This window comes from Branchiostoma floridae, chromosome 5 (genome assembly GCF_000003815.2).
Source record: "Branchiostoma floridae strain S238N-H82 chromosome 5, Bfl_VNyyK, whole genome shotgun sequence".
Lineage (NCBI taxonomy): Eukaryota > Metazoa > Chordata > Leptocardii > Amphioxiformes > Branchiostomatidae > Branchiostoma > Branchiostoma floridae.
The window spans coordinates 13,721,068-13,735,986 of record NC_049983.1 but is presented as its reverse complement, the minus strand read 5'-3'; the positions used below and the strand labels follow the sequence as shown (position 1 = coordinate 13,735,986).

Below are 14,919 nucleotides of genomic sequence, written 5' to 3'. Positions count from 1 at the left end.
GACACTATCTAGAACAGTTGATTCTTACTAAATCTACCTGTCGCCAACTGTCTGACCTACTCCCAGCATGTTAGTTCTACAAATGTGCAACCAACAAATAAATGTCTATTCCAAGTTGATGAACTTTCAACAGATCAGCCCACACAGGTAGATGCCATCCTCTACGGATTATCACGGGTATTTGTGGTTAATCTGTAAGCTTTCTTTTGTGCCTTTCGTCCATGCCTGGTCTTCTCGCATGGTACATGTAGTAATGTGTTGCTGTTCTCTTTCTTTCAGTTGATTTGCTTTCCTTGTGTACGGTGTCTTCGACTCTCTTTAATATCTAAGCGCCGTAGGAAGGGAAAACCACGAGATTGACTATTTTGTCCCGTTCTCTGATAAACTGGTGGAACTAGTATACTAGTATTTTACTGTTTCCCTCCATCAATCATCTGCTTGAAGAAGCACCCCCCGCCATGTGGCATACCTTTCGCGCCTGCACGTTGCGCCAGCTGCTACATTACGTCGTGTGACCCATGTTATACAAACCGTCTAAGTCGTAGAAGAACTCCGTGTGTAATTAAAAGTCTAAAGTTACCGGGATCTTGACCCAGCCGGTGGCTCCTGTAGTAGTGCGCCTGGCCCTCGAGCGCCGCGTGGTGAGCACAAAAAAGTCTCCACCAATCCGCCGTAATTTCTTATCAGTTGTTGATAAAATTCTAACATTCTCTGAACAAGAGGTATGCTAATTGGATAACGGAAGAGGTAGCACACATCTGTGTATGTGTTCTTTCACTCGTTGCCGCTCCGGATACAGGTAAGGGTTCTGTGCCATTGTCTAGCTATTATAGAACCAGACACAGCATGGGTGACATTGACTCAACAGTGGATGTGGTAACGACAAGCGCATAGGCGGCTAACGTTATATGTATTGTAGTGTTGAGTGGACGTATAGGTCATCGAAGGACACAAGATTTCTTGAAAACTTACTGCAAATCTATAACAGACAAAACTGTATGTGTCTTGACCATCTCACATAACTCCTAGAAAGATGAACCCATGCTCAAAACTTGCGGACCGGGTGTGCGTAGCGCCGAAGAAGTCTTCGTGCATGAAATTAAACGTCTAAGATTATGGATAAAGTAATCTTTCTTGGGGAATGGCAAGTGCAGATCTCTTTTGTTTTGTTTTCCCAAGTGCAACGTTCAAGGCCGCATGTACATTTGGTGATCAGATGCAGGTGTGTGTAGCCCGTATCACGTGAAGTGCATCATAAGTAGGATCCCAGTAGTGTCCCCGTGAACCAATTCTTCCCCCGGTCACGTTCATCTCAGAACCGTGCGTATCCGAGCGGCAAAGTGGGTGTTTCTTACAATAATACAGAGTGTGGGCGTGCCACATGTGTGGAAAGTGCGCCTAGTTTTGATCATTCATACATTTTGTTGAGAATTACATTGTAAAAACTGTTCGCATAGTAGTCATTGTCATTGGTATCAAATAGCCGCTATCAGATAATCCGTTTGAAACAAGCGCCTGATAAGCAGTCACCGCCTTTTGACAACTCTGCTTAACGCTTGCTACACTATTCTCTATCTCGGCAAAGGTACGTATTGATTGAGATCGTCCCAACAAAGTTTTCTGATAATGTCTCATCAGTGACAAAATCCATTGGTCTTCACTTACGGTGGCAGTGACAGATTTGTAGGTGAAACAGATCGCGCGCTCTTTGGTCCTGTTCGTTCTGAGTAGTGGACAGGATGTGGGTTACGGTCAGCTATCGTTGAATGGCCTAGTCTACTGTTGATGTAGGACGCTTGGAACTTGAAGCAGAATCAACGCCACAGTGGAAATGGTCTAGGTACTGTGAATTTTTTCATGGTTGATCTTTTTTGTTGTTGGAAGATTGGCTCATGATTTTTGATATAGTTATGGCTTTTAGCATTAAAGTTAACAGCCATAGGTTGTTTATAGCACTTAACGTACGTTTGAATATCGGTGCCATTGTCGTATTTCGTTTCATCAGTGAAAGTTAAATTCACCTTCAACAGTTCAGTACATACTGAGAAAGGAGCCACATTGTCCTTGAAATAACTTTCCGGATCATAGCTTTACCACAGAAACCGCAAACGATTTCCTCTAGAAATTATACTTGAAGTTTGGAGTGGCAACATGGCTGTCCCCATCAGATACCAGCCCTCCCTAGATCTTCTTCTTGTTTCCCATCAGATTTAGTCCCATCACGGTCATGACCTAGACCGTGACATCTTGATTGATTTGTCACGACACAGATTGTCGGGTTTAGGGTTGAACTTGATCTTTGCCATGAAACTCGAGGTCATTGTCTGTTGATTCGAGGCAATCTCGACGAATCCGACGCCAGCAGTTCTTGGAAGACGTGAGCTGCTAAGTGACATGTATCTTGATCGTTTCAATGGTTGTAGGTGCACAGTGCTTCTCGGTTCCTTTTTTTCCGGTATAAACACCCATATTGATGCAACAAAGGGGTGCGCATGACACCACGTGGCCGTTGTTGTCACCGATCTGACGGTAGTATCCGATCCGCGATCCGGCAGGCGAATCGTATAAAGCTACGTAAGATTCAGAATATGCATGTATAGACCGCCGACACCGCGCCTTGTCTCTGAGTCCGTCTTGCGAAGGTGAAAACACAAGAACATGGGAAATTGTACCGAGAGCCACATCAACATATACGAAATATCTTCATGATACGGTGAGTTTTTACTCTGAAGATCGGTGAGTTTTTACTCTGAAGATAATGAAGTTTTATCTGCGTCTTCAGTAACTGTTCTTCAAGAAGAGAGAGAGAGAGGCATGATGTTAAGTTCATAAGTATAAGGCAAGGCACGATAGCCCTTTTATACTTTGGTACAATTATTTTTTATTGTGTTGTATTGGATTGGGGCAAGTACAACTCCCGTCTCAGTCCTTTTCTCCCCCGCATTCTTGAAGAATATAACGGCCGAACATAACCATTCAAAGAATTTGCTTGTATGCTCGCTTGCGCCCCACCCCCTTCCTGCGATTACAAGCCTTTACATGATGTCGGTCCAAAAGAATTGAGACATGTCCTTGTAAATTAAGACATCCGATGACAGACAAGCTGGCTTACGTTTGCAAATCATGTATTCCTGTTGTATTTGTCGACTAGTTCCTGCAGGGTGGAAAGTGCTTGGTGTATAGCGGTTGCATTTCGAGATGGCCCTCGAGATAGGATGGTCAGAACGATTTGGGTTGGAACCAAACTTTCACTGGCTGCTCTTGGCGTGACAAATCCTAGCGTGCAGTTGGACACGGTGTCCTCCTTGCTCTACATGGCTAGAACAAATGAGCGGGATGTTCTGTGTGTAGTTCCGTCATCTCATTCCCATGTCGGGTCAGTGGCTGTGTTTTCATACGGAGCTCCCCCACAAACCACAGGCATTCCCCGCCGCATGCCTTCCTCTCATATGCCTCGGTTCTACTTTCAGCTGCCAGTCTCACCTGCTGTTTCACGTGCTTTTCCACCTGCTTGCCGTCATCACACCTGTTCCACCTGTTCCTTCACGTGCGATATCCTTGGAAGTAGTTTCCGTTATTGCTTGTCTTATTTCGTCTCCATCGTCATCACTATTCTTCCAAGTCGAACTAAAAGTCACGGTGTTTTGTCTTCATCACCACTAATTTTAAGATTGTTATGAATATATCTATAACACCCATGCTGATCTCACGTGGGTTTCATTTGACTCTTGGTAATTGACAGGGACCAATTAGCTGGTGGAACTTCCGCTGCCGCTAGGAGTTTGTTTGTAATATTGACGCCTAGAAAATGAAGCGCATCGAATCCCAAACTTCGCCGATAACGGGGGCTGACCCGCCAGGCAAGCCGGTTCGGCGCCCTCGCATTCCAGTCCCAAACCCCGCGTCTTGTGGGGCTTATGCAGGCCTTTCCCAGGAAAACCTACCCTGCCCGCGCGTCCCCGACTCTACTCTGTTTCTACCTCGGCTTAGGTCGGTATTAAGGCTTGGTTACGGGTATTACACCGGGAAGGTCACTAAATCCTATAATTGGTTTATCGTGAATCAAAACCAGAGTCTTGGCCTTATTCTACAGAGAAGAGGACAGACATTCGACCATAGCCAACTTCTCTTTTCAGTATCAACTTAAGTTTACGGTGACGGGTCACTTTTGACAAGTCCATATGAGACTCATCAGAATGTGCACCTGGTGTTGCTTCTGTCTGTTTAGTCGCCTTTTCCATTTGCGTTTGCTAAAGGTGTTCGTACACCTTGAAATGCTGGTCACAGCTAGTTCAGAGTGAGGCGGACGCCGTCGGGTTTCGTCTACTGACACTAGAGTGAGAAATAACACACAGAAAACTTGCTGTCATGGTCCCTAATCGTGATACCTAAGGAGAAATGTCCTGGTAAGGTTTATTACTGAATCTACTGGCGAGTCTCCAGGCTGCCCGAACTTGACCTGCCTGCACGTGTCAGCGTCGCCTGGCAACAGGAGTCCGCCATGTTTGTTGTACGTTCCGTTCTGGCGGGTCCAGGGGTCCTCTTACACGGCTGTACCTCCGCGGAGCAGGAAAAGAAAACTTTTATATCCCCAGTAACGATTGGAATGCCTTAAAATGTGGGCCAATGGATAAACCGATAACATTGTTTGTAAAACGGAAAGCAGGGCCTTTCAATTTCCTGCTGTTGTTCTTCTTTTGTTTCTACAATACCCCCGATGCTGGATAAGTAACCTCCGGCGATCTGCAGTGTAGTGTTTTCCACGAGTATCATGCCCCCCTCCCCATTGCTAGTTTATCCGAAAAGTGTACGATATTGTATAGCGTATAAATCATAGCATCAAACCATCTAATATGTCCATGTTGGAAATGATAAATTGGTGACAGAATGGTTGTATGGATGGATGAATGAGTAAATGAATGAATGAATGACTTCAATGAGTAAAAAGAAAGAAACAAAGAAGGACAGCGAAAAGGAAAAGGGGACGGACGAGAGACAGAGGCGAAGAAAGATGGAAGAACAGAAGAATGATGAATGATGATGAACAGAAGAATGGAGACTAAGAGGCTAAGAAGAAAGAAAGAAAACATCACAGAGTCACGATAAGATGTCGCCGAGCGAACTCAGTCCGCCCACCTGTCTGTGTTCTGTCCACAGCTGGCCCCGGTCTCACGACTTCGTTGGCGGTCATTTTAAAATTTCCTGCGTTAAATTCCACAAACTGTAGCAGCTTCCTGTGGCCTGTTTGTTGCAGAACCACGGAGTAACCCGTGCGGGAAAACCTTTTGGACCAGTTCCAAAACAGTCTAATGACCCGGTCCCGTGTGTTGAGAGGTTCTGACCGCCAAGAACGACGGGTCCATTTTTCAAGTCAAATTGGCACTGTATCATAACTTTGCAATAGGCTCAAGATTCAGGACCTGTTTTCCTTTTGTCAACGGATATAAACTAACATTTATGAGACTTTAAAAACCGTTAGTACTTGTTAAACTGATCGTAACCGGACTGACTGACTGTATGTCTTGAAATGAAGATTAAAAGCTTTCAGCCAGCAGCCAACTTGAGCTAACAGTGCGACTGTACTATAAAAAAGTATCTACTCTACGTTTTGGGCCATGAAACCCATTTTGTCATTTATTGGTTCCATCTAACGACATAGGATGTGTAACCAAGGAGATAACCTCCTTGGTGTAACGTTGAGATGATACACTGTTCTCTATCTGGTATACCGACCTCATATCCAATCAGATCTTTGGTTATTATAAAGACAAATAAAGGTACGTCGATGTAGGTTAGACATCCAGGTAATAAGATACACCAAAAAGTATAAAGGTACGTCTTTGTTAGCCTGGGTACCATACAATTTCTACCGGGGCTCTTTACACTCGCTACCCTTTTTTTAGGGTAGCGACTAGCGAGTGTAAGGAGCCCCTGTAGAAAAGGATGGTACCCAGGCTAGGTCTTTGTATCCTGCTGCCCCATATGTAGAACGTTTAAGGGCATTAACGGCTCAATTCCTCTCATGATAATTGATACCAGTTTAGGATAAAGCTTATCCAAGATAAGGTATACATATTAAAACAACATATTGCAGCACTTATCCAAAATGAGCAGAACTTTTGGTCAGGCCTAATTAAGTCTTCGCGTTGACTTGTACCGGCCACTTGATGTCAAACGGAGATGTCAGAGTTCAACCTCAGACGGACTCGGGTCAAACATTTGACTGAAAACTGCCGGGAGGAGGAATCGCAATAATCATCACCGTGCGGTTCAGGCTTGGCTCCGAGTCCAGGGAAGTCATCCGTGGAGTTTCTGTTGGTAAAACTTCTACTTCTTACTGAAAATATTTAACTTTAACACAGGGTTTGTTACCGTAGCAGCAAAACACTAGTGTCGAACTAGTGAAGCATGGGGCAAGTTGAGATGTGGTCGGAAAGGCCCATACTTTCACCGTTTACATTTTTCTATTTACACCTGACAATTCATGGTTATCTTTCATATCTTTGACTATCATGATGTACACAAAACTCAGAGTAATTAATCACTGTACGGTCTTTTTAGACAGCATACAATATCATGGACCGACACTCTGGAACAAATTTACCGTTGAACAGAGACGATGCGGTGCTGTAACGAAATTCAAAAGTGGACAGCAGACCAAGGAGCTTTTATATAAAAGCTCCTTGAGCAGACGCAATCGAAAAAGGACATTTAGCGAATTACTACACTTAGATAGGAACTTCTTTTGTAATTGTGCCATTTGTCTTCAGGTAAATAGATGTCTATTTTGATGTTCCAAGGAACTCCTGAAAAACAGGGCTATGCCCTGGGTGTGTATATCCTGGTTAGATAAAATGAAATACATGTACGAAAGTGTGAAAACACCCCCTGTGCCGTGAAATCGCTAGTCTGAGCGATGTTTCCCTCCACTCCTGCGGGGCTTGGCCTTCATTCCTGATTCGTGCCATGTCGAGGTCTTATCACCTTTGCTGCCACATTAAGATTCAGTTAGAGGCTTCCGTCCACGGTCTGAGGGATTCAAATCAATTACGAGCCATGGCCGAGCAGAGTGAAAAGAAATATTCTGTCACAACTGGTTCTTAAGTCATTACTGATGGCCCTTTATGATGGTGTCGATGTATTACCTTCTGTTATAAATCATTACCTTCGCCAAGAAGGTTTTGTTTTAGGTGTCGCGTGTGTGTCTGTACAACTTAATTCGACAAGCTGTGAATGGATCATTATGGTGTGAGTATGAGTCTGGCAAAAGAAGGTCAAAATCGGTAAAGGTCTCAAAGCGGGTTCGACTGTACTGCAGCGAAACTTCTGGTTTTGATACCTCGTGTTCTGGACATGCTATGGTCGTGATTTTTAAATTATAGATAGCTCTTGTTGATTTTGTTTAATTTTCCTCTATGGAAATATCATTTCAGTACTCCAGAGAAGTGCCGTGTCAGCATCCTTCCTTTCAATCCTTTCCTTGTGTCTATTTTGTACGTCTGTCAAAGTCAATGGTATAGGAATAGCATGGATGGTGTCACTTCTGAAAGGCATTCCAAACATTGTGCGGTTCTGAATCTGGTTCCTATTCACGTCCATGTCCGCTAATACCCTGCCGGCGGCGGAGACGGAGTCCTCATCCGTAACAGAACGTCCAACATGGCACCAATTACAGGTCCGCTGGCCAGAAGTGTTACTAACTTCCGGTCAAAGTCATAAAGGCTTACCGATGCCATTTGTCTAGTAGACGAGTATCTTTACCGATGATAATGTTCAAGAGTGTCGGGTTTACTGTGTGACAGCAACCTGTTAATGTTCTGATTCATAGAGTAGCTAACAGTGCGTAATGAGCAATGATATGGTGATACTCCAAGGGTAAATTTTGCAAGCAAGTTCAAGTGACATCCTAAGCAGCATATGTTTAATATGACCCAAAGGCGAGGGTGCTCACTATGTGCTGTCCTATTGTAAGCTACTTTGATAAACCAACATTCTCATAGAACAGTTCTAGTAAATGTTTCTCCAGTGTTAATTTGTATTGATTCTGAAGAAGGCGACAGTGGTTGTTGAAAATTTGAACCGTGTAAACCTTTGTGATGGAAGAAAGTTAGCATTGTACTATATTTTATCCAGTGTATTTTTTCTTCGAAGCGTAATTGTTCATTTACTAAACATTAATGTAGATTGTAATCAAGAATGGTCTTTCCAGGTGACCACGTATGACCCCTTCTACTGGTCAACTCGCCACGAGCGCCTGTCAACACGATTCTAATGACGTCATCACGGAATGACGACAGATTTTGTCGACGACTCACAGCTCTCGTTCATTTTCATTCCAGTTGTTGATTTTCTAAGAACCTGAGGAACTCTTAGATCCGAATAAGTGACACGAATCTCAGTTTTGATGCTTAATGTCCAATCTATTGAACTTGCTACAGCTTAGACATGTTCCATACGACAGCCGTGGTCATGTTCTATGTATCCTCCCTCCGGAACTCGACGTCACTGAAAAACCACATCTCACGGGGCCGTGCGTGTGTTCCATCTTTTCACACACATACCGCGCGGAGCACCATAAGACCACCTTCAGCGTGTCCTCTCTACATCACTAGAAATCTCCACAGGTTTCAACTGCCTGACACATACACGGGGCCTCCCACGACCTCTGCCCTCTTTGTTCATCTCTATCACACGTGTATGACGTAATACCGAGGTCTGCTTTCTGTCCATCACCGCACTCTGGGAACGAGAGCTTCCTCGTTCTCACCTGTGTTAACGTTAGGGATCACGTGGTTGCTGTAATGCTTGACAAGGAAATTCTGCAGTGGACTTTATATATTGTAGTTAGTTATGTAACATCTTCCAGCAGTAGTTCATAATATAACATATTGTTTGTTCGATGGTGTCTGACGTAACCTCAGGCTCTCGGCGTTCATTGGCTAACTTACTAACTTATATTGGTTAACGGTTAGTAACTTAGTTACCACTTTTTTAGGGAGACCCAGAGATCTCGAACTTGTCACCCCGCTATGGTATGTTTACATTAAACTTTATACCTAGCGACATGTATTCATAGCGTTTCGCCCGAACTGTTTAGTAACACCGCGTGTTCAGGAATTCGTGACGGCTGACAGGGAAACGTTTCCCGGGAACAAACAAGCCCCGTTCCCTTGGAACTAAGCGCCTGTAGGTCAGACCGCTTAACACCCGCCCAGCCATTCGCTCAACTCAAACGATAGGAACTAAAAACTGATAACGTAACTATCACCTCATCTACCATCTGTTTTTTGTCTTCCAGAAAGCGTGATTTTATACAGCCTGCTTAGGTGGGCTGCTCCGTATCACGAATAAGGGGCTACCTTTACACAAGGCAGATCTGTCAGCAACGCACGATTCGACGACTACATAACACTACAGCGACTTATTTCCGAATTTCTCTTTAAAGTACGTGCATATTGATAGTGTTATATACGATATCTTATTGAGTGTCGCTTTGCCTTACTTTTACTTTTACACTGAAGTTACGTTTGAAAATGTCCCACACAAAGTAATACGCGGAAGACTGTCCACAAATGTGTGAGGGTAGCTATTGAGGGAAAAGATGCCTGCAGTTTAACTTAGATTCGAAAGAGGAAGCTTCACGAATCTTTCGAAAGATCACACAGAAAACGATGCCAATGTTATGGATACTATAATAACATTGACACTAATTATTTTTCTGGTTTACTGTCACCTGTGTGGTTCTAACATTACAATTCAAGCATCTGCTATTGTCCACAAGTGTCAGAATAGAACATGGGTTTCGGTAACTGCTTTTGTTGAATTGTTTGTGATATATTCCTAACCCCTTAACCTGTACATACTCCTCCATGTGTAGTTTGCGTAACAAGTGACCAACCTGCCATTGTTCCCACTCCCACAGGCCCGACATGGGACTTTGCCTACTCTGGGAACGAGCATAGGACCATCTCCGTTGCCATACTCCAGGACCCAGCGTTAATTCCCAAACATCTGCCCCTGGCTTTGTCCACATCTAGTGTTCTCCTCTGACGACTGTTTGAGCTGGAATCGCCTCTGGAGAGTTCTGACTCTCAAGGTTAGTGAAGCAACAGATTTGCTTCGGTTGAAGCTATCTCGTCTACAAGTGTCTTCCACACATGTTTACGGTGTACCTTCACCCTGGGCTCCCCTCTGCTCGCGAGGATTAGTTTCGCTGGCCGACAACATTACAGTCGCTTCTCCGCACCCCCAAGGCCACGGCCGACACATCTCACTGTAAACTAATTGGACCTAGGAAAGTGGCGCACCGCTGTGAACTGGCAAAAGCCAATCGGTTGGGAGTGTTCTCATCTCCGCTGGACACGCGATCAGGACGGGTCGGCAGGGTGCGAGTTTAGCAAAACCTTGTCGGTAACATAAGGCTTCAGAGTTCCAACTGAGGAGAGGTTTTAGGGTCCTGCATCAAGGTCTCGGTCAGCCAGCTGATTTGCAAAACCGTGCTCCGTTCTGAGCAGAGGAGACGACGTGGCAGCCCAGGTGCCAGCTACGGGCGATTTCAACCTGACAGGCTTCGACATTTCAACATTTACCTTGCATCGCACATCCAGTGAACCCTGACTAACAAAATCGATGGTTGCTGTTGACCATTTGCCACAGAACTTAGATGAAGACAGGACTAGTGACTTTTTGAACTGCTCGGATTAGTACCAGGCACCAATTAACAGCAGACGACGTTTTTTTTCCATATAACACATCTTAATCAAACCAAACGACCATTAGATCATCATTGGTATGATGATGAGGTAAGCGTGTACGCACTGTGACTATAACCGCTACATCTGGACTCATTGTTGACGGGGAGAAGCCGAGCGACGTGCGGAGTTTGTGGTGGAGTCAGACGAACGGAAGGACCGCGAAAATCGAGTTGTCTGGGCGATCCGTCACCAGGGCACGTTAGTGTGCTGCAGCAGGGCTGACAGCCCGCGGAATTTTGTGCAGCGTCCAATTGTCTTTGAAGGCCAAATTGGACCTACAGGGATTCTTGATGGAGTGCCATCCCATCTAGAGATCAGGTGATCATCTCGATACGGGTGAGACAAGACAAGACGGCACAAGTCTGGTTCCGGGCAAGGAAACCTGTACTGTACCCTAAGGCTCCATAGGAAAGCTTGACAGGAGAACGGTAAGTACTCTAATTTATCTCTCTGTCATGAGTTGTGGATAACTGTTTATTGAAAACAATATTGCTTCTGGGAAGGTGTATACAGAGGCTCATGATGGGATGTATAATTTGTGCGCGCAAATATAGAATTGCCCAGCGTTGTTTTTCCTATATCAATTCCTCGTTGTCAAGAATGTTTAGAGCATCCTGAAGTAACTATAAATTAAAGAGTGTGATGAAAATAGCTCTGGATGATGTTTAAAAAAAAACAACTAATATATTCTCCACTCTTGTGTTGGGTGGGAGGTCGCGTGTTTTGGAAATGAGGGGAGACCGACCATGGCGGTTTTGAGTTTTACTTGCTGACAGATAGCAGAGTGGCAGATAGAGAGGCCTATGTGAGACATACACCCCGACATTACTACTTTGCTCCCACATTCCTGTAGACCATACGTATCACTTTGTGCAGAAAGTTTCCAACTGTTTGGACAAGGTTAAGTAAAGTCAAGGAATACATTTCAGTGTTGTGGACAGTCCGCTCCTATCAGGCTGGGTGAAAAATGGAGCACGTCTGGAGACTGAAGGCCATGTCCAATGCGAAATGTGTTTACTTCCCGAGCCTGGCCGAAGAACGAGTCGTCTGGGGGAAGGCGAAGGCCAAAGTCACTGTTTTTTAGCAATAACATACCGTCTTACTTTGTATAAACGGTGTTATAGCTAACTATGTGGTGTTGTTTTCAACATCATTACAAGGGTGAGCAAAATGTCGTCTGGCAGAACACGTCTTTCAGCATAGGGTTAAAAGGTGGGCCGTGCCCCCTTGCCTGGTGTGTGCGCGTGTGTTTACAAATACTTGGCAAGCTCAAAGTTGCCTTTGATCTGTGTACAAAAAACATGTCGAATCGCGATTTTCTGAATGGCAGAGACGAGTTTGTCTTATCAGAAGACTCATTTTGTGTCTTCTTTACTTCTGCTTGTGCCAGTCTTCAGGTTGAACCCATCCCTCCCACCCAAGACGCTTCCCGCCCATTTTTCTTTAATGGTCGACAGTCCGACATTCCGACAACCTGCGCCGGTAGACGGACAAGGTGGGTCTCGTTTACCGCTTCCACCTCGGGGGCCTGCGCCATCCGTTCCGCTATACTCCTAATTGGCACCGCTTCTAATGGTTTCGTAAAATAATTGGCTTTTTATGTACATCAGAAAGAGGTGTGGCAGTGGCCTCGGGCGCTGACGTCGAAAAATTACCTCGACGATATAATGAGAAAGGTATGGTCAGCGAAGAACGTGTATACTCTTGTAGCAGGGCTAGGTGCAGCAAGAGGTCATAGTGGGGGTGAGTTTTCAATACATAGATATTAACTATATAGAAACATGTATCTACAAATCGTACAGTTTCAGACCAGTATCCGAAGAATATTTGTACGATAAGAGTATGTTAAGGATATTTATGTTGATGTTAACTTTGCATCCTCTGCTTAACTGTATCGTTTCCTCTCCTCATACTGAAGACGAAACATACCGAACACAGAGACGAGTTTTTTCCAGAATGCCTAACCAAGAGGACGCTAGTAGATGTCTGTAATCACATTCGAACGTGGACATTTTGCAACAAAAGTCTGCAAGAGTTCAATGCCGTACTAAAATCGAAGCGTTTGCAGAGAGCTTTGTTCCCTCGCGTGTTCAAAGTTCAACCATCCCTGCCCTAGTATTCATTGCCGGGGGGCATCTAACCTTGGTTCTTGTTTCCGGTAGTTTTTTTGTAGTACCTTGATCTTTGCATAACACACCACGCACATTTTCAGCTCAAGGCCTCAAAAAATAATTTGAAGATAATCATAGTAAAGCTGTGCACGATTCGTAATAGACCAAACCACGGCAACATGGTTGTTGTCTTAAACTCCGTTGATGCCCATTGCGTACAACATCCTCCTTTGAGACCTCATCTTGTTGTCTATCATAGGCCATGGTTTCGTGAATGTTCCAAAAGCTTTGGATAGTATGCATAGCACTGATGTCACGGTATGTAGTCATGACTTCAGTGAAGCGAAACTTCTGGAATTGAAAATATGGCATAATCAATGTCGAGACGTCCAACGTAATAAACCTTACACTTCGTCTATGTAATCTTAGTAGCGGACTTTTAAACAGAACATGTTGCAGGCTTCAACTTCAATTCAATCCAATTTCTATTCTATGCAACACATTACTGTGGTGAAGAATATGTGAAAATTATCCCCAAAAGAACATAAATACACTAGCAAACATAATACACTGAAACACATGGGGAACAGAGGGGCAGAAAGAAGCGATAACAGCCTAATTTAATGTAGCAGTCAAGTAGAGGGTAAGTGATTACCAACACTTAGGCTAGATGCAGGAAATGCACGAAAGTTTCTTGGCAGATTTGTGCTGTGTCGCAGCGTGTCTAAAGAAAGACATATGACAAAGACACCCATGTTGGTGCGGGAAGTAGTTGTCAACTTGCTTTAAATTATGCACATGTGTTCTAAGGACATATTCATTGGTCTCCTTTATGCTCATGACACGAGACGTAATCGCATTATAGAATATATCTTGCTGAATGACTGACCGCCCTTCTTTGATGCAGGTTATGTATTTATGAGGAAATGCTTTATTATGTAAGATATAGAAAGGGGGATATCAGAGCTGTTTTGCTAATTTGTATGATATGACCTTTGTCATATACAAATAACTTAATTGCACAAAAACTTGGGCAAGATACAAAGTAGAGCAGCCAGAGTACATAGAGTATGGGATGGAAATGAGCTTTTACAACCATTGGAGGAATTTCTAATGATACGTCAATGATATCAGTACGTTTTTATACGGATATTGCTGATGTCTTTTTTAGTAAATATCTTTACACTCCACTCTAGTCTCCCGTTTCACATCCCTTTCAAAAGAATACATAGCATCCCCAGCTTTGATATTGGCAGGTGCAGTGAGCAGAAGCTTAAGCTTGCCTGTACAACACAACAGTGGGAGATTTACTACCGCGGAAGTAGCGGGACCTGCTGGCCTCTGTCAAGAAATTTACGACACCATCAGGCCGTTTTACGACGCTGAAGGCACATCGCCAACACCTCTAAGCAGACATGTAACCTCTCATTTTCTGACGAAACGAAACGATTAGAAAGAAGACTCCTTTTCAATTTGCAGAGGAATCTTCAGCAGGGTGGTACAGACCTTTTAGGACCCCGGAGTCGCTCCTTAGATAAATTTGGGTAATAATGACGGGTGCGTGATGGTGTAATAGATGTTAACTAATGCCTACTCTTGTCATTTTGTGTTGTCAGATTTAATACACGTAACATGGAACATCTGTCTTAACTGCCTTTCAGTCCACCTTGTTCAGTCAAACTTGTGAGGCGACAGCTATCACTATGCTCATAAACATCATCATCATCAGTCGACAACAGCAACAATAAATCTAAGATGGAGTAGTAGCTAAGTTCACGCGCTCAAGTACAAAGCCATTGCAGCTTTTCTTGCTGAAAATGTGTTGACATTGTTTAGACGTTTCCACCAGTAGAACAGACAAGCAGTTTTGTAACCCATGATAAGGAATATTGCTACATACAAGACGTCGAAGGTATCTTCCATTTCCCACAACCCTTTATTCCGGACGATTTACTGCCGGCTAGGGTCCCCACCGCCCCCTATAAGATTAAGGATGAAGAGGAAACCATTGTGTAAGCTATAAAATCGCTAATCCACGAGGTAAGTCCCCTAAA

General features: G+C 44.0%; 1 protein-coding gene across 1 annotated transcript in view; it reads left to right on the top strand.

The window, feature by feature from the left end:
• The window catches only part of LOC118415326 (protein Wnt-5b-like), a 100,454-nt gene that overhangs the window by 3,822 nt on the left and 81,713 nt on the right, over nucleotides 1-14,919 (top strand). Inside the window, exon 2 of the mRNA XM_035819833.1 lies at nucleotides 9,923-11,182. The gene's annotated coding sequence lies outside the window, so the exon portion shown is untranslated. The remainder of the gene's footprint in view (nucleotides 1-9,922; nucleotides 11,183-14,919) is intronic.